The sequence below is a fragment of the Nicotiana tabacum genome, chromosome 16, assembly GCF_000715075.1.
Source record: "Nicotiana tabacum cultivar K326 chromosome 16, ASM71507v2, whole genome shotgun sequence".
Taxonomy (NCBI): domain Eukaryota; kingdom Viridiplantae; phylum Streptophyta; class Magnoliopsida; order Solanales; family Solanaceae; genus Nicotiana; species Nicotiana tabacum.
In genome coordinates, this window is record NC_134095.1 from 156,960,250 (window position 1) to 156,979,376 (window position 19,127).

Sequence of the window (19,127 nt, forward strand, 5' to 3'; positions counted from 1 at the left end):
TGTAATATAGTCATTACAAAATGGCTTGTAATAGTGTAGTTACAAGTTAGTGAGGGATTAAGAGGTTAATTCCTAGATTACAATAGGTTGTAATCTAAAGATTGCTCAGTAGTGAAGTTGAAATCCTACAAGGGTAGGTCATGGTTTTTAATCCCGTTGAGCTGGGAGTTTTCCACATAAAATTTCTCTTTGTTCTTTATTTTCTGCCGATTTACTGTGGGAACAAATAGAGAACCTGATTCCCTATACTGTTTGGTTTAACAATCTGTTTCTTACAGTGGGAACTGATAGAGAACCCGGTTCTCTATATAGTTTGGTGGACACTTAGTTTCTATCAACGAAGTACTGTGTTGCTGGCATGGGCTTATTGTGCCACAAGCACTGTCTGCAGCCTTCCAAACAAATACACGCAAAAATGAACCAGAAGTGATTAGGCATCTGATGAAGGAGATTCTAGAGATGGAAAAGGCACTTGTTGTTCATCATGCAATGGATGATCTTAACTTCTTGAGAGGAACAAAGGATCCGTACTGGATTTATTAGACAATGATAAATTGCATAGAGATAATGATTATCCTATTTTCCCAACAGTTGTCGAGTGGGAGGGACTACCTAAGTTTCTATCGCAGACGTTGGATGTATGTGTCCCATATTGTTGTAGAAATCAAGCAAGTGGTCTTCTTGATGATAGCAATGCAATGCGAGAAATGTGTGTCAACTGGGGCCTAGATTACGATGCTTACGATCCCGAAGGGTACATACATGATGTTGACAAAGAAGTTAAAGACTGTGACAATAAAATAGTGTTAGACAACGACGATAATGGTGAATGATAATTGTTTTTGGTTGTTTACATAGGTTCATGTTAGATTGTTGTACTGAAGTATTAATGTTAAATATCAAAAAGATATAACAGCGACTGAAATATAATTTTCTTTCATATATTCTCCAAGATAAACAAGTACATGCACTTTTTAAAAATACATTACGAAAATAAAACACTACGTGTATCCTTGATAGTTGGGAACATTAGATGAACTTCCACCAGGAGCTAGATTACCATCGCCATCCAAACCAGCTGAAGGACATTTACGATGACCGTGTCCTGTTTGCAAGCATCTATCATATTTACGTGCATAAATGGTATCACCAACATCCATTTGGTTCCGTATACGTGTTATTTTCTGCACTTGTCGCTGACACAAAAACTCCTTGTTACATACCATTTTAAATGGTTTCGGCGTCCAATAATGCTCAGCACCCACTGGCTGCAACTGCCCACTAAAGGTGTTTAAGTATGTATCAACACTATATTGTTTATCAAAGCAGTTGGTTGGCCCTAAACCTGTATGTTAAAAACACCTAATGGCATGTGAGCACAGCATGTGGTAGATGGACCATTTCCCACAAGAGTATAGCCTTCTAGATTCATTTATGGTGTGTACATTATTCCCCCGATTTTCATGGATAACGGTTCGAACTTCAAAAATATTTCGGTCGTGATCATACTGTAAAAATGATTGCCAATGTGCTCGCCACCTGTATTTCTCAAATCTTTTCATTGGGTTTTGCATAAATTCAACACGTCTTTCCATCAATGACGTTGCAGCTGCAGTCCTTTCAACAAACCTCTCTGCCATCTGCTTGAACGACATCCGTACCATGTCAGTGACAAGAGATCCTCATGCAGACTTCAATAACCCGTTGAAAGACTCTGACACATTTGTAGCCAGAATCTACATCTTCTGCCACCATCCGCATGCAAAGTCTACTTTTCAGGCTTATGCCGCAGTAACCAACGATACGCTGCCTCGTCTTCCTGCCTGACAGATTCCATGTGCCTCCGGAGTTTATGCTCTTGGTGATCGGTTTCAGCCATCCACATTAAATCATGTAGATCCTTGTTGGGAAGTGACATCTGGAAATTAGCCATCAGGTGCCTTACACAGTAATGATGGTATGCATACGGTTCCTTCCATTCGGGAAAATGCTCTACAGAACTTAATATACCCCCATGCCAATCAGATATTAGACAAATACCTGAATATTGTTTGACAATGTGCAGTGGTTCAAAAATAGTGTCCACGTCTCTTGTCTTTCATTGGCACAGATGGCAAAAGCTAGGGGAAATATTTGTCTACTGCAACGACGATCAAAAACGTAATATCATACTTTCCGTAGACATGAGTGTCGTATATGGATATTACCAGAAGCCAATGCACAAAACCATCAATTGCTGGTTTAAATGCCCAGCACACGTATTTGAAAAAAAATCTGATATTCCCGAACTCCGCTCAAGTTTCCATTCAACAACAGTCCTGGGGTTAAATGTTGCAATGCGGTCATGTACCTGGGTAGAGTTGCAAATGACTTATCCCAGCTACCATAAACAATTTCAAATGCATGTTTGCGCTTGAGAAATGTCATTCTTTTGGTAATGCTATGGCCATATTCCTGGTGGACGGATGTAATACACACTTTGATCTTGTATCTTATGGACGCTTCAATGTGTGGAATCAGGACAAGAGAAATCAAGTCAACATCCAAGTTGAAGTGATTCCCATTGAATGTATCCATTTCACAAGTGTGGGTGCCAATATATTTACCCACTTTCCACAAACCTGTTTTCTTCTTGCTCGCACGCAGCATCCAATGACAACCCGTAAACCATCTACGACAAACAACCTTGTATACATCCGGACTAGACTCCCATACCGTCATGATATTCTTTTATGCTGTATTTTTGCTGCCCTGCTTAGGAGCACTTTATCAAGAAAATGCATGCCCTCTGCCAGCACCGTTGGTCTAGACTCATCCAACATTGCTGTCCGAATTTCATCAAAATCCCTTGTGAGGACATCCACATTCAACATACTTGGCAAATGATCAAGGTAGGGAATATGCCTTGAATGAAATGGTACGTGGGACTCGTACACTCTTGGTCTAACGGGGGTGGAGCACGCTCCCCCATCAATTCAGATCCATTATTCTCTTCTTCCTTATCACCACCCTCATCAAAGAAGGGTGTGTCATCTCTGGACTCATCAACATTTTTGTCATAATCACTATTCTCTTCCTGACTCTATGCATCTGCCAGATCCCGAGTAAATATGCCGTCTTCGTTCAATTGAGTCATGACAGGTGGTTCAACTTGCTCGTTTTCACTGCACAAACAACAAAATAATAAGCTACTCAAATTGAAAAATACTTTACATATATCTATATCACTTAACTTACAAGTCGTAATGTGTTGACATTCTATGATGGACATTATCCTGTTGGTGATGACTCCCAGATGGACCACCATGATCCAACACACTAAAACAACGCATATTCCAACTGGGTGTGGGTATAACTTGTAAAATTTGTATCTGTACGATACCCCTGTGGAATATATGAATGTTAGTACAAATTCAATACAACAAAAATAAATATCGTAACACAAAGGAAAATTAAGGTTTACCACTCGTCGTGTAGATTATGTAAAGTAGAAAAGAAATTATTTTTTCACTCCTCATTCGCTCGTGGAGATAAGTTTAGATCCAGCCAAACTCTTTCAGCCGGAACCCGTTCAGCTAAAACTGTTCCAGAATAACCACCCGATGATTGAGGGTTATCCCTGCTTTGTGCAACCTCATTATTGCGAACGTCTTCAACCTTCACGTACATTTCCAATATTTTTATCGTAATAAATTCTAGGTATTCATCCGGAGTCCCCAAAAATCTCTCAGAGTTTCATCATCCTCGATGTTAAACTCAGCGTAACAAGCAACCCCTTGCGGAGTGACAGAATGCGGATATCTTCCTATTACTTTAAGGTTCACTGAACGTTTACTCACACTCATTTTATTACACAACAAGGATATTAGTCTATCATACTCCATTGTAAGTGGCAACTTAACATGACTTTGTGGAGATAAACTATAGTTCATTGAGTTATTCGCCACCACAACCTCATCCCCCCCTCCCCAATATAATGAAACCCTTACTTTTCGCTCTTTAGACATTATGATAAAATACTTGAGAATTTAACAAGAAGAAAAATTTAAAAGGAGTTGAGAATATTTCTGAATGGATTTTTGTAAAATCATTAACACCTTTAAATAAGGCAATGCCCAATTCACGGGGTCAAATCTTTTGAGGTAAAATGTCCTTTTAAAACACGTTTTACCCATTTGAATTATTGTTATATCAGTTACGCACATAAGAGTTAATGGTGGGCCCACAAAATAGGTAAATCATATTTCAAAAATGCGATTTATATAAAACGCCTTTTTAAAACGCGCTTTACTTTAACGTCCAAATTGGATGTTAAAGTAAAACGCGCTTTAAAACCGCGTTTTATATAGTTTGGTTACTAAACTATTTTCCACTTATTTCGGTCTTTTGAGTCCAAAAAGACAACATTTAAGTTTCGGACTTCCACATTTGAAGCTACAACAGAGCTGCTCTACGACCGTTAATGGCAGATTCTGGACAATGTTCATTTTGTACCTGTGGATGATTAGGGTTAGGGCTGACTCCAGTGGACTCTTTTGCAAAACAAGTTTTCAATTTTCTAAATCAAAGGAGGGTGGCTACTTATGCAATATTAGCGACAGGTGGCTATTTTTGCAACAATGGCCCTTTCACACTTTCAAAGAAAGTTTGAGGCCGAAGAAGGGCACTTTATGAAAAAGTGATGTCCCATTGACAGACACGTTCATTATTTGCGAAAATAGCCCTTCGACAATTTGAAGATGTTCTAAGGTTGTTCAGGCAAAAAAGGATCAAGACACAACTAAAGCATGGTCGGTTTATTCCTTTGACCAAAGCACTGGACATATTTGTTTTATTTTTGTTTATTTTTGCAAAAGTGAGGCCGAACCCTATGTAGGTTGTCTATGTATCTCACATCCCGTGAGAATCAGACCTGCGTAGTTCAGTCTTTTTTGACATAATCGGGAAAATATGATATTAACTCATTTTGAAATCATTTTTTAAAAAAACATTTCGGCAGAGTTTCGGGACATTGTCAAACACCGGGGGTTTCAGAACTGGGCTTAATTTTTCTCCTATCTCACTCTTGGTTTTTCTTTTGATTTTCTTTCTCTAGCTGATCAACATGCAAGTCGAAGCAAATAAATGTTCAAATAGCACGTAAGATGCATCAGGATGGTCATTTATTTCGGGTACACCTATCTTAGACGGACCCAACCCCTGTTTTGAGTCCCCAAAGTCAAATGCATGTGATATAAACAAACGTTCCTACTAGGGATCCGACATGAAGTTATGTTATTCTAGGTTTAAACCTGGGGTTGTATTCTAGACATGGCTAATCCAAGCGGACAACTCGAGCCGAGGTAGGGGAAATGTACCGGGAGCACGAAAGTCTACCCGACCTAGTTGCTGACCCAGCCTCATTCTATTTGGTATGACTTCTAAAAGAAGGTGGGCCACGCGTACGCGTGCACCATATTTTAAGAAGACTCATAAGGGAGGCATAAGAAGACAGTTTAATACAGTTCAAATAATATCAAAGCAGTAAATAAACAACAATTAGCACATTAGACCCGCAAACATAGTAATATCAACAAACAATAAAGCCAAGTACAGATTAAATTAACAAGATCGAATTCTGAACCCTGAACTAGATATTCTGGGTTCGATCCCCAGCAGAATTGCCAGAGCTATCACACCTCCTTTTTTCCGAGGGGATAGGGAATTTTTCCAATTAAAGTGACATTATTCGAAATGGAATTATTTATTTATTTTTAGAGTCGCCACTAGGAATATTTATGGTGTCCCAAGTCACCAATTTATTTTAAATCCCCAATCGAGGAAATTGACTCTATTTCAAAGTCTGCAAAACCAGAAGACCGGGTAAGGAATTCTGTTAACCTGAGAGAAGGTGTTAGGCATTCTCGGGTTCCGTGATTTTAGCACGGTCGCTTAACTATTAATAATTGGCCTAATCATCTGGTTTATTACATGTTTAAAACATATTGTGTATTTCTTAACTTTTAACCGCTTTTAATAGAATTTTAATAGCTTTTAGGATTTATGAAATTATTTTTGGAACAAGTTACGATGTCTTACACTTGTCTTTTTGGTACACATTGCAAATCACAACCACATGAAATGCACCCGCGATTTGCAACATATTTATTTTATTATTATTCAAAATTATGGTCGGATCGCATGAAATGCACATCCAAATTGAGATTTAAGCATCGTGACCATGCCACGGGAACCGTACCCATAGTCACGATGATTTATTTATTAATCGTGCCTAAAGCAACTAGCGCATTTGAATTATTTTGCTAATCTTTGAGATTGTTGCAAAACCATGGATTATGGAATTATTGTAGAGAAGCATCGAATGGATCAATTATGGAAAGGTATAATAGCTTTGTTACTAAGGAAGAAAAGGGCTAGTAACACATCATCACGAAAGTGCCCGACAGATGATTTAATTGCCCCACCAATTTATTTATGAAATAGGCTCAATCCCAATTCAATTTTTTGATTATTTACGACTAAATAGATGGTCCAATCAATATAGATACTAACCAAACAACTTATTAATTAATAAAATAACTCAAAATTACTTAATACAATTCATAGCAATTCTCAACCCATTTCATTTTCCAACTGAAGAATGAAACTACAGAGTCTTATAATAAAATAATCAATTTTACAGATGACCAAATAAGCATAAAAGAGTCAAAATACACTGAGAACTATTCGATTCTCATAAGCAAATACAGAGTCGGCTAGAAATGAAATTAACCAAATACCCAGCTTTGAATCTTATGCAATATGCAATACTAAAACAGTTCATTCAAAATCAACGGGCTTCAATGGAAATTTCGTCAAATATCATAATCACAAAAGAAAAATAAGGGTAGAACTGTGGAAGCTAACCAAAGAACCAACCAATTCTCAAACTAAGAGAAAAACTAATTAAACTTACCATGATTAGATAACCAATACAATATTCCTAGTTGAAAGCAGGGGTCAAATTAACTCAAGTCGACATCATTCATAACGTATGAGAGCAACAGAGATTAGGAATCGAACCGATCTTTGAAGCTAAATAAAAGCTCCGCCGTTTAATCATTTACTAAAAAGAGCATAATACAGAGAAGTTTCAAACTAACCTGGTTGAACAAAGAAAACTCGATTGATCCAAATAAAGATTGGATAAGCACAAATGGAGTTCAACTAAACAGCCCCAGCGATACAACAACCAAAGTCAAAGGCGAAATCAACCTTCAACGGCTTTAAAGTCCAGAAAAAGGCTCCCCAAAATCTCATTCTCAGATCGTTTTTTTTTTCAGTTTTGTATTTCGGAGTTTCTCTTCTAGTCACTGAAAGGGTATGACTGAGTTTTCTCTTGAGTGTGAATATACATGAGTCGACGAGGATAAATGAGAGAGATGAGTGTGAAGAGAGTTAGAGATGGGGAGGCGGCGGTTAATGTATTGTATGAAAAGGGAAAGCTGCTCCGATTCTTCGAGGGGGGGGGGGAATCCGTCTCTCTTGTAAAAATGAGGGTCTACGGTTTGGGGGGTCGCCGTTTTAGCGAGAGAGATAGAGAGGTCTTCTTTTTCTAGAAGGGGGAAGTCTGTCTCTCCTTTTCGCAGCTGCTCTTCTCTCTCTTTTTAATGAGATGCTAGGTTTTCTTTTTGTAAAGGTGGAGGGGGTTTGGGTTAGGTTAGATGGAGGACAAATGGGCCATGCAAAAATGGCCCAATCCGATTTTAACTCAAAAACAAGCTCCTTTTTCACTTCTTTCTTCAACAATCAATCAAGCTAAAATTGTAGCCACTTTACTCAACATTATAAATTAATCCTATTTTGGGAAAGCAACCTACTTATTATTTTCTATCAATTAACTAATTCATTTAACTAACAATGCATGTAATGTGACTAATGTATTTTTAATATTTTATTATTTTACAAACGGAATTAATTATGCAATTAAAATCTAAAAAAATATAAACTTAAAATATTTTTGTTATTTTTTAAGATTTAAAATGCTACTCAAAATGCACCAAACACAAATACGCAAGAAACAAATCAAGTAAATGTCACGACCAAAATCGATGGGCCGCGAAGGGCACCCGGTACCTTACTCAACCGAGTACCAACATAAATCATACTAACCAAACAATACCAAAAAATACACGTCTAAATCATACTAACCAAACAAGTAACTCCAAAGCAAATGGACACTACTAAAAAAATCAGGGTTTAGCGACGGACAAATTCTGTAGTTATAACAAAACAATTCGTCGCTAATCTCATTTAGCGATAGATTATCAAAAGATTCTGCTAGCTACGAGCATTTTAGCGACAGATTAACGACGACGTTTGTAGCTAATTCCAGTTTTTTTGTAGTGGGAGCGCACCAACGTCTTCCGCTGAGCTAATAGCCTACCTGGAGGGCTCTTGACCTATCTATCGGGACCTATGGGCATGAAACGCAGTGTCCCTAGGAAAAATGGACATTAGTACGAATAATGTACCAAGTATGTAAGGCACATAAATAAGTACATAACAGACACGAAAGAAATATAGAGTAAATGACTCAACCTATAAGTCTGGATAACTCTGTAAATCGTGAAATAATTATAGGGTCATGCGTATGCGTATGAATGTCATGTCGTGCATAGGTACATGTTTCATAACATCATCAGGCCTCTAAGGGCATCCCATCATATCATCTCGGCCACTATGGGCAAAATCATCAACGTATACCAGCTGATCAGGTAGTGGTGCATATATAACGCCATAACTGATCCCATATATATATATATATATATATATATATATATATATATATATATATATATATATATATATATATATATATATATATATATATATATATATATATATATATATATATATATATATATATATATATATATATATATATATATATATATATATATAGAGTCATGGGTAAATGTGCATGTATAAATGCGTGAAATGCATATGAAATACGTTAATAAAATTTCTCGTTACGTCATAAAACCATTATGCCTCTGGTTAATATCATGAAATAATATGACACATAGAAAATCAAGTTTCATGAACAGATGATAGAATAATATGATACATGGGGAATCAAGAACACAAGCATCCCGAGTATTTCTATGAATGGAGTTATTTATGGAAATTATGCATTTGCTCGTTTCGTTTGTATTGTATGAATCATGCCAAAAGAAATAAGGGATAGCCTTAACATACTCGAGTCGATTCTCTTGGGAAAGATTATACCGTACTCCCTTAATATCGAAATATTTCATTGCTATTATAATATGGAGTGACTATCGTCCTTGGCTTTGTATTCTGCATAATACTTTTGCCGAATGAACTTTGGTATTTATTCAACATAAGAGCTCTTTGCATTTGTATCACCCACTTACATATTGGATTCTAGATATTTATTCAAGATAAGATTTCTTTGCATTTTGGCATTTTTTATAACCCACTTATATAAAGAATTTTGTATGATTCACGTTCAATACTTAAAGCTAAGCAAATCTTGCTATGTCCTAATAAGGAGACACCTTGCCATGTCTCTTACGAGTCATGTAATGGCTTTTATTGCCAAAGGACTGCCACGTTTTTGTGGTCCAAGCCTTATCCAAAATCACCGTTAATTAACCACTAATCTTATCGTTAATTTGATAATCTCCCACTATTCAATAATTAACCACTTACCCACATAATGAAGAATTATCTCAAATTACTTAAAATACTACTCACTTTTAACACACATTATATACCTTACTATCATGGTCATGTGGTACCTTGCATGGTACTAGTCCATAAATACCGGGTATTAACGTTCGGTCCGTATTTTATCCCAACATGCCAAACTTGGACGAAAATTTATTTTCTTTGACTTGCTTCCCCTTTCACCTTCATGAATTTACTCATCACTTTTTTAAAATAGCATAATCGTTATAATCTCCAAATAATTTTTTCTTTGGATTGATGTCAATTACCTTACGACAAATTCAACGTACAATACTACAGGGTGCAACATTATCGTAATTTAATACTGTAACGCGTAACATCATCGTAATGTAATACTGCAGGATGTAACATCAACGTAATATTGCGGGGCGTAACATCATTCCCCCCGTTGGAACATTCTTCCTCGAATGTTGACTGATGCTCTTATTATTTTCATAACTTATAGCTCTTGTGAATACCTTAATACTCTCTTTGCCATTTAGGCAACCATTTTTTGAATAAATCCAAAGGCCAGGGTATTCCTCCCTTTAGGCCTCTTTCTCATACCACATTTTGGGGTTAGAATTCTTCCAATCTCGTAACTCTTGCTATCTTTTATCATGCAGCTTGTATGACTTTTTCCTTATATGTGTGCCTATGGGACTTTTCTCTCCCTTTTCCTCCAGTTTTAGCCAATCTCTAGGCCTCACTTTGTAAGCATATACAGAGCTTGATAAGATGTCTCTCTGGGCCTCTATAGGTATAATGAAGTTATTTGCTCGATACTTTATTGAACTTATGAATTTTACTATATCTTATTTCATAGACCTAGTTATCCATTCGTATGACTTTACTACATCTAGGTAGGTCATACTATACCATTACTCTTACTTCGATTTATCGTTACTGAGGTCTGCTACCGAACTCCGAGTTACTTTCGTTGCTTATCCCATATGTATAAATCTAAGTCCTTTAATGCTTCCTGATTACTGTTTCTCTTAAGAATGATGGTCTAATCTCATCTCATACTTTGTGACTTCTGTCCACCCATTGTTGATTCAACTTTATATTGATCTACAATATACCACTGATAACTTGAAACTTCTTATGTAATACCTTGCCACTAGGGCTTATGTCTCATCGCAGAACATTTGAAGCGATTTTCTTGATCCACCTAGGGGTGATACGACACTATACTTTCATAATCGTATTTCATAGCATCCCAATGTGATTTATCCTACGTGGGTATTTTAATCCTGTACAATTCAAGAAATCATTACTCTATCGGAGGCCCAATTTTCATCCTTCATCTATCTTAATTACTCCTTCATTCTACTACCAGGGTAGCATTCCATCTCCTCTAAAAGCTACTAGTCTTAGACTCCTTTGAGTTTATCCAGGCAATACTGAGCTTTCAATAACTTAGAGAAACCATAATTTCTTTTTATTTTGATGGGTTTAATCCTGAGGACTTATCCATTCTAGTTACTTGACCTTTCTTATCCTTACTCCTGTCTTCCTAAAATCCTGTCACTTGACCATACTTTAGCTTGGGACTTACACATATCTATTTATACTACTCGCAACCTTCCTTTAATTTGCTTGCACCATAGATTTTCTTGTATTATTCTGGAACATCAAGAGAGACATCGCATCGTCTATAACTCTTCTTTACTCTCTTAACTAGACTTCTCGATACTTAGAACCATAGGCTAGATAATATGACACTGATGACGCCACTATCATTCCCGGATATTGAATCCCAACGCTTCTAGACCACCATCTGAAGTATGGATTATTCACAATATTTTGTGCCTGAGTATCTCTTACGTTGTTCACCTTTACCTTACTTACCTTAAAATATCATCTCACCTCTTCTAATCCTTCCATAACCTCCCTTACATATATGTATAATTCGCCTCCACAACTTGAAGCTCTATTATAATACTTGCACCTCTTGTGCATATACAATCAAGCTTCATACTGACTTCTTATGAAGCTAGTACTCTTCAAACCGGCTTTATTGTAAAGCCATTATAGATTATGGCTATTGTATTGTCTCTCTTGTATCTATGATATTAAGAGTGATTATGTAATGTTCTCAATCACGATGTCTATAACTTCCTGGGTCCAATAAGCAGACTCCTAATTTACTTAGTTGATGTAAATATTTGGTTTCATCTTCCTTCTGATCAGTCTTTATGTAGGTTTAAGCTATCTTCCGATCTGTGGCCCCTAGCATTTAGTTATTACTTTAGCCTCTCATGGATGCTATAGAAAACCATGATACAATCTTCTGATGATTCAATCTTTTGTCTATGACCTGGATCCAATTCGTTCTTTTAACTTATACCAGAGTCTTCTCGGTTGATCATTAATAGAATAATTCCTTTCTATCCATTTCATCTTTCTTCAAACGTAAGCAATTACTTTTCCTGGTCTTTTTGCACCTTGTTGCATGCCTACTTAGCTTATCTGAGTTCTCACGCATGCCAAAATTATTGTGCAACTCATATGGTCTCGAATATTACTTTTGGTTTTACTCCCTGCTCATTAGCCATGATAGGTGCCACTTTTTTTTGGAGTGCATACAATTTCGTAGTGAGACTGTTATTACACAACCATTTCCTCTTTTGGGCACTATGCTTAGGTTGAAGCTTTCTTCCTTATTTTCTCAACTAGTCTTTCATTGTAGTACTTAGGGAGGACCCTCTGACTCTCGTAAAGCTTCTAACTTATTACGTCGTATACTCAACGGAATTTTGGATGTCTGTCCTCGCCTATAATTATCCATAGTTACTTACCTCCACGCCCTTGTACTTGTAGGGTTGCTTCTGAACTGATATTTCGAATATCTTCCCAGTGGCATTCTCTTTTATTTCTGTAATACTCATATGGTACCTTTTTAACTTCCCCAACCCTTATATGAATATATCTCAAGTATTACAATGTCATAACTGCGAGACTTGTTTTTTCATAATTGTGACACTGAATTCCGCTTGTTGGGGTTCCCTACGTTTATCTTTCATTGATCTATTGATTTGCCTTTTATCCTCTTGTCTAGCCATAACTGGGCTCTTTCTGAATCAACTACTAACTACTCATTGGCCCATTCTCATATCAATATTCCAAGTAATCTTTCTTGGGTTTATTCCCTTTGTCTTAACTTACCTCTCGCACTAGCTCCTCATTTATCAAAAATATCCCGGGCTGAAAGCCTTACTTCCTTTCCTTAACGTCGTGATTATATAATGTGCTGGAATTGCAGCATATCCATAGGATTTGGATAAGTGCAATCTCATCCCTTTCTCATTTATATCGCATTCTTCCTTTACCATTCCATAGTTATTAATTCTGACTTAATTCCACATCACTTAATATTTCCCCCTTTAGGGGAGTACTAAGATTTAGCACTACGACAATCTACCTGTAGATGTTTTACCTCTTCATCTTTGGCGTCTTCTCACATCATCGATGACCCTTACTCGCCTTGCGATAATCCTTTTGTACCAAGGATAACAACTTTCCTTACTCGCGGGGGTGACACTTAGTATAATTGGCACATACAACCCCTTAAGCTTAACTTTTCTCACATTGCTTGCTTTAAGAAAGCGTCTTCTTGAATTACCTTTCTCTGAATTCCTCATGAATATTTTTCTGTTGTCCATTCTATTATTGTCGGAACGCAGTCTAAAATTTTCATGATGTCGACCATTATTAAATCACGTAGTCCCTAATTCATGTTTAGTTTATCTTGTTCACCAGCCGATACTAATTTCTATTATTTTGGGGTCTGACTTTTCCTTTTGGTAATCGCGTTAGATTTGCGAACTTATTTCTTGAAATGGGGACTTGACTGTATGACCTATACTATTTTGTTGTCCTAAGACCTGTCACCTCTCATCTTTCTTCACTTGACTATAGATTCTATAATACTGTCATCTTTTGATCTACCGTTGTCATCCATGTATCATATCTTACTCATAATGCTTCATTAACTCTTGTCATATTTCCCTCTAATATTTATGCCTATCACTTTATTCTGAAAACTCGAACAAGACATTGTTTTGCTTTTAGCTCCCCTTCCGTTCATCCAGTGTCTCTTCGGGTTGCTTAATGTTCTCGCTCTACCAGGGACACGAGCCACACTAAGGTAATATTTATCCCTTCAAGGCTTCTATTGTTTATCTTTATAGTACTCATATCTAGCTATACTATTTCAAAGTGCGCCATCTGGGTGTCTCACAAGAAGATCTATTACCATGTTTGCACTATCCTTCGGAAATGTCAACTAACTCTGCCAATCCATCCGCTATTTTGGGTTCTCTATCCCCAGCCGGATCCTGATAACTCGTCATTCCCTTAAACTATGTCTATTAGCTCCCAATAGGGTATAATTGAGATGGATCTGGCCAATTATATATACCTCTGTTACTGTTGAGGGTAACTCACAATGCTTATATTTTTCTGCCGGAACTATAATACTAATAATCTTTATTAACTGAGTGCCTCATACCCTTCTTCACCTTGCTTCTTTTACTTCTTGAAACTTGTATTTATCTTCTAAATCTCTCATTGTCTTTCACCATAAAGGTGGATAAATATTCTTGCCTTAAGGTTCCTTATCAAGAGGCTTACATGTCTTAGTATTCACATGATCTGCTGAATACCTCATATTTATCCATCATAAACATGATGCAAAAATTGAGTTCATTTGACTCAACTCTCCCACGGCCGCATTGAATCCCTTATCAACCGTCTTTCTAAATGTAGGTATGTTGTATTACGAATAAGATAGAGTTTAGGAAATTGAGTTCTTACAACTAAGCTCTACCACACGATCTAGAGTAAGAAGAAAGAGTGACAATCTTAAATGCCCTGTAGCCTCCTGATTATAAGTGTGGTGTACGATACACCCATAAACAAGACTCTACTGGACACAACTTGTAAACTCCATAAGACAGAACTGCTCTGATACCACTTTTGTCACGACCCAAATCGATGAGTCGCGACGGGCGCTCGGTACCTTACTCAACCGAGTACCAATATAACGTATCTTTTTATGTCATACTATCATAGATAACTGAGCCGGAAGGCTGCCATGAGATAATTAGAATACAACATGTGATACCAACTTATACATAAGATATACGGGTCTATATGACCAAAATAACCACTCGTATACTGAACATAGGCCGACAAAACCATACAATCTTTTACGTACATGACATCTGTCTACAAGCCTCTAAGAATACATAATTTTTATAAAGGTTGGGACAGAGTCTCGCCATACCAAACAATACACATCTAAATCATACTAACCAAACAAGAAACTTCGAAGCAAATGGAGTGCACCAACGTCTTCCGTTGAGCTGATAGCCTACCTAGAGGGCTCTCGACATGTCTATCGGGACCTGCGAGTATGAAACGTAGCGTCCCGAGGCAAAAGGGACGTCAGTACAAATAATGTACCGAGTATGTAAGACACATAAATAAGTACATAATAGACATAGAAGAAATATAAAGTAAATGACTCAACCTGTAAGTCTGGATAACTATGTAAATCGTGAAATAATTATAGTATCATGCATATGCGTATGAATGTCATTTCGTGCATAGGTACATGTTTCATAACATCATCATGCCTCTGAGAGCATCCCATCATATTATCTCGGCCATTATGAGCAAAATCATCAACATATACCAGCTAATCAGGTTGTGGTGCGTATATAACGCCATAACCTTTCTCATATCCCATATACATATAATATATATATATATATATATATATATATATATATATATATATATATATATATATATATATATATATATACACACATATAATGCAATTTGCTCATGGGTCAATGGACATGTATAAATGCATGAAATGCATATAAAATACGTTAATAAAATCTCTCGGTATGTCATAAGACCATTATGCCTCTGATAAATATTATGGAAAAAACTTTACCAACTTACGTATTTTTGAGACCTATGAGCAAATGATAGAATAATATGACACATGGGGAATCTAGAACATAAACATCCCTAGTATTTCTATGAATAGAGTCATTTATGAAAGTTGTGCATTTATTCGTTTCGTTTGTATCGTATGAATCATGCCAAAAGAAATAAGGAATAGCATTAACATACCTAAGTCGATTCTCTTGAGAAAGATTACACCGTACTCCCTTAATATAAAAAAATCCCGTTGCTATTATAATATGGAGTGACTATTGTCCTTGGCTTTGTATTCTGCATAATTTGTTTGCCGAATGAACTTTGGCATTTATTCAGCATAAGAACTCTTTGCATTTGTATCACCCACTTACGTATTGGATTCTTGATATTTATTCAAGATAAGATTTCTTTGCATTTTGGTATTTTGTATAACCCACTTACATAAAGAATTTTGTATGATTCACGTTCAAGGCTTAAAGCTAAGCAAATCTTGCTAAATGTCCTAATAAGGAGACACCTTGTCATGTCTCTTATGAGTCATGTAATGACTTTTATTGCCAAATTCAAGGGTTGCCACGTTTGTGTGGTCCAAGCCTTATCCAAAATCACCCTTAATTAACCACTAATCTCATGGTTAATTTAATAATTTCTCACTATTCAATAATTAATTAATTACCCGTATAATTAAGAATTATTTCAAATTACTTACAATACTATTCACTTTTAACACACTTTATATATCATACTATCATGGTCATGTGATACCTTGCATGGTACTAGTCCATGAATATTGGGTATTAATGCTCGGTCCGTATTTTATCCCAACATGCCAAACTTGGACGAAAATTCATTTTCTTTGACTTGCTTTCTCTCTCACCTTCACGAATTTACTCATCACTTGTTTGAAATAGCATAATCCTTATAATCTCGAAATAATTTTTTCCTTGGACTGATGCCAATTACCTTACAGCAAATTCAACGTACAATACTACAAGGTGCAACATTGTCATAATTTAATACTGAGAGCGTAACATCATCGTAATGTAATACTGCAGGACGTAACACCGATGTAATATTGCAGGGCGTAACAGTAAAATATAAGAAATTTCTAAAATTCTATCAAACAATTAAAAGCTATTTCCTTGAAATTTTTAGAAGTAATTTATGTATTGGGCAAAAATTAGATGCTCACTCCACTTAATAGTCATTAATAGATGAAATGGAGGAAACTTAAAACAAATATCAATAAATAGGTGACTGTCAAGGACAGCGATGATTGAATCAAATTAAAATAGTTATGACAAGTTCAAATTTGAGCTGGAGAATGAAACCCTCGTTGTAAAAGTTTCTATAGTATTCTCTATTGCTTCTGATGTTAAATGAATCATTATTCTCAGCCAGATTGTTCAAACACGTTTTATTCTAACCAAAGCAAAACAATGAAAACAATACACTATAATAAGAAAATATATCATAAGAATATTAATCCTAAATCTATTCTTCCAAAACCAAATCTAAGCACTCACAAAAAAAGGTAGTACATGTGGGTGACAAAAATAATTGAATTCGGCCGAATCCGCTCCTAGCTCCACTCCTAGCAACATATTTAACTTAGTGGCGGTGAACATGGTGCTCATGGACTTGCTGATTCTGGTGGAGGTGGTGGTGCTGCTTTTTCAGCTGGTGGTGGAGATGGTGGCGGCGGCGGCTGTTGTGCCCTAGGATTAGGAGGGGCAAACATAAAAAGATTCTTATTTTTTTCTGGTGATGGCGGCGTTACTTTGTCTCTTAATTCTCTGGCAATTCCTTGTACGAATAATATTGCAGCTTCCACACAATGGCTGGAGATGAACAAACATATCAGTATAAATGAAATTATATTTGACTTCATAATTGTTTCAAATTGTTATGTATGGAATTAAGTGAGAATTATGAATTTATATAATGGTGCTATTTCAGGAGATGAACCTTAGCTCACTTATAGAATTTTCTTTTTCACTTTTAGCCATTTTAGGTATTAGGTACAACTTGTGAATATTTTAGTTTGTTTTCTTGTGGATATTATAGTCAAAATATATAGCGCGTTATTCTTTCTTGTTCAAAGGAATTAGTCCAACAAATTTATTTGCATTGACTTCTCATGATTTACAAAGTCACTCCATTTTAATTTTTTTTTTCTTTTTTTCGTGTTCAAGCTAGTTTAGATTTTATATTAATCTAAAGACGTTATTGCTAAAGTATATGACCAGCTCATTTAAAAATTATCAGATAAGGGAGAGGTCATAGGTTCAACTTTCGAGTCTTATCACCACACATTATAAAAATGAGTTTCTATGTGATTGACCCATGAAAAAAATCATGACTGAGGGAGCATGTGAAGATATAATTAACTAACAAAAGTGCATTCTTTAATTTTTAAAAGATTGAATTTTTAGATGAGATGGACATGTATACCATTCTAATTTTAAATTATTAGACATCGTAACTTGAAATTGAGTAACAGTGAAAATAAAGTCAACCTTTTTTATAAAGCTGGGAATACAATACTTTATATTTTCAAGAGTAAAGTATAGAAGTTTTAAATTGAAAACGTGTCGGGGGCAAAATTGGACTCTGAACGTTGAATATACAATCTAAGATAATGTCTCGTTATCAAATAATGCGACGACTGCTTTGACTTAGAAGAACATAAAATAAACTTTGTATTTATCGAATTTGCATAATTCATATCAAATTACACTCTTTATTATATATATTTTTTATGATCATTGTGAGCATGTGATTTTTGTCCTATTATAAATACTCTTACAAAATTAAAGAAATAAATTTTTTCAAATTTTTGTTTTCAATTTTATAGGATTTTTGTATGTTTTATTATTTGTTTGCATTTCTTGTGCACGTTTAATTCTGTTAAAATCATGAAAAATGCCAAAAAAATATCAAAATATCATGCATTGCATATTAGATTTCGTGTTCATATGTTATGATTGATAGGTCAATTAATTACTTTATTAAAATGAATCACAAAATATTGTTCATTTCTATATTTTTAAATTTTTAATTTTAGATTAGTAATTCCCTCTTTATTAATTTAGGATTAATTAATTGGTAAATAGTACAAAATAGATGATTAGTTTAATTTAATAATTTAGGTTAATTAAGGTTTAAAATTAGAACTTAATTAGTTTAATTAGGTTTTTAAATCAATGGAAAAGAAAAGGGAAAACAAGAAAAGAAAGGAAAATGGATTGGGTTTTTAATCAAATTGGGCCACTCAGAGAGACAGTTTTGGTGGCCCAATTATCGTTTAATCCATTTAGCCTTAGGCCCAAACCCTCTCCATGCCCGGTCCATCTCCCTATTACCCAAAACAGCATCATCTACCTCCTCTCTAATCCCAGCCGTTGGATCATCTTGATCCAACGACT

At 35.7% G+C, this 19,127-nt stretch overlaps 1 long non-coding RNA gene across 1 annotated transcript; it reads right to left on the reverse strand.

Annotated features, from left to right (window-relative positions):
- Positions 1-14,894: 14,894 nt before the first annotated feature.
- LOC142170593 (uncharacterized) lies at positions 14,895-16,167 on the reverse strand. The gene is made up of 2 exons (XR_012699855.1): positions 15,892-16,167; positions 14,895-15,149 (listed from the first exon to the last, which is right to left on the reverse strand). It is a non-coding gene; the product is annotated as an uncharacterized LOC142170593 (long non-coding RNA).
- Between the last annotated feature and the right edge of the window lie 2,960 nt (positions 16,168-19,127).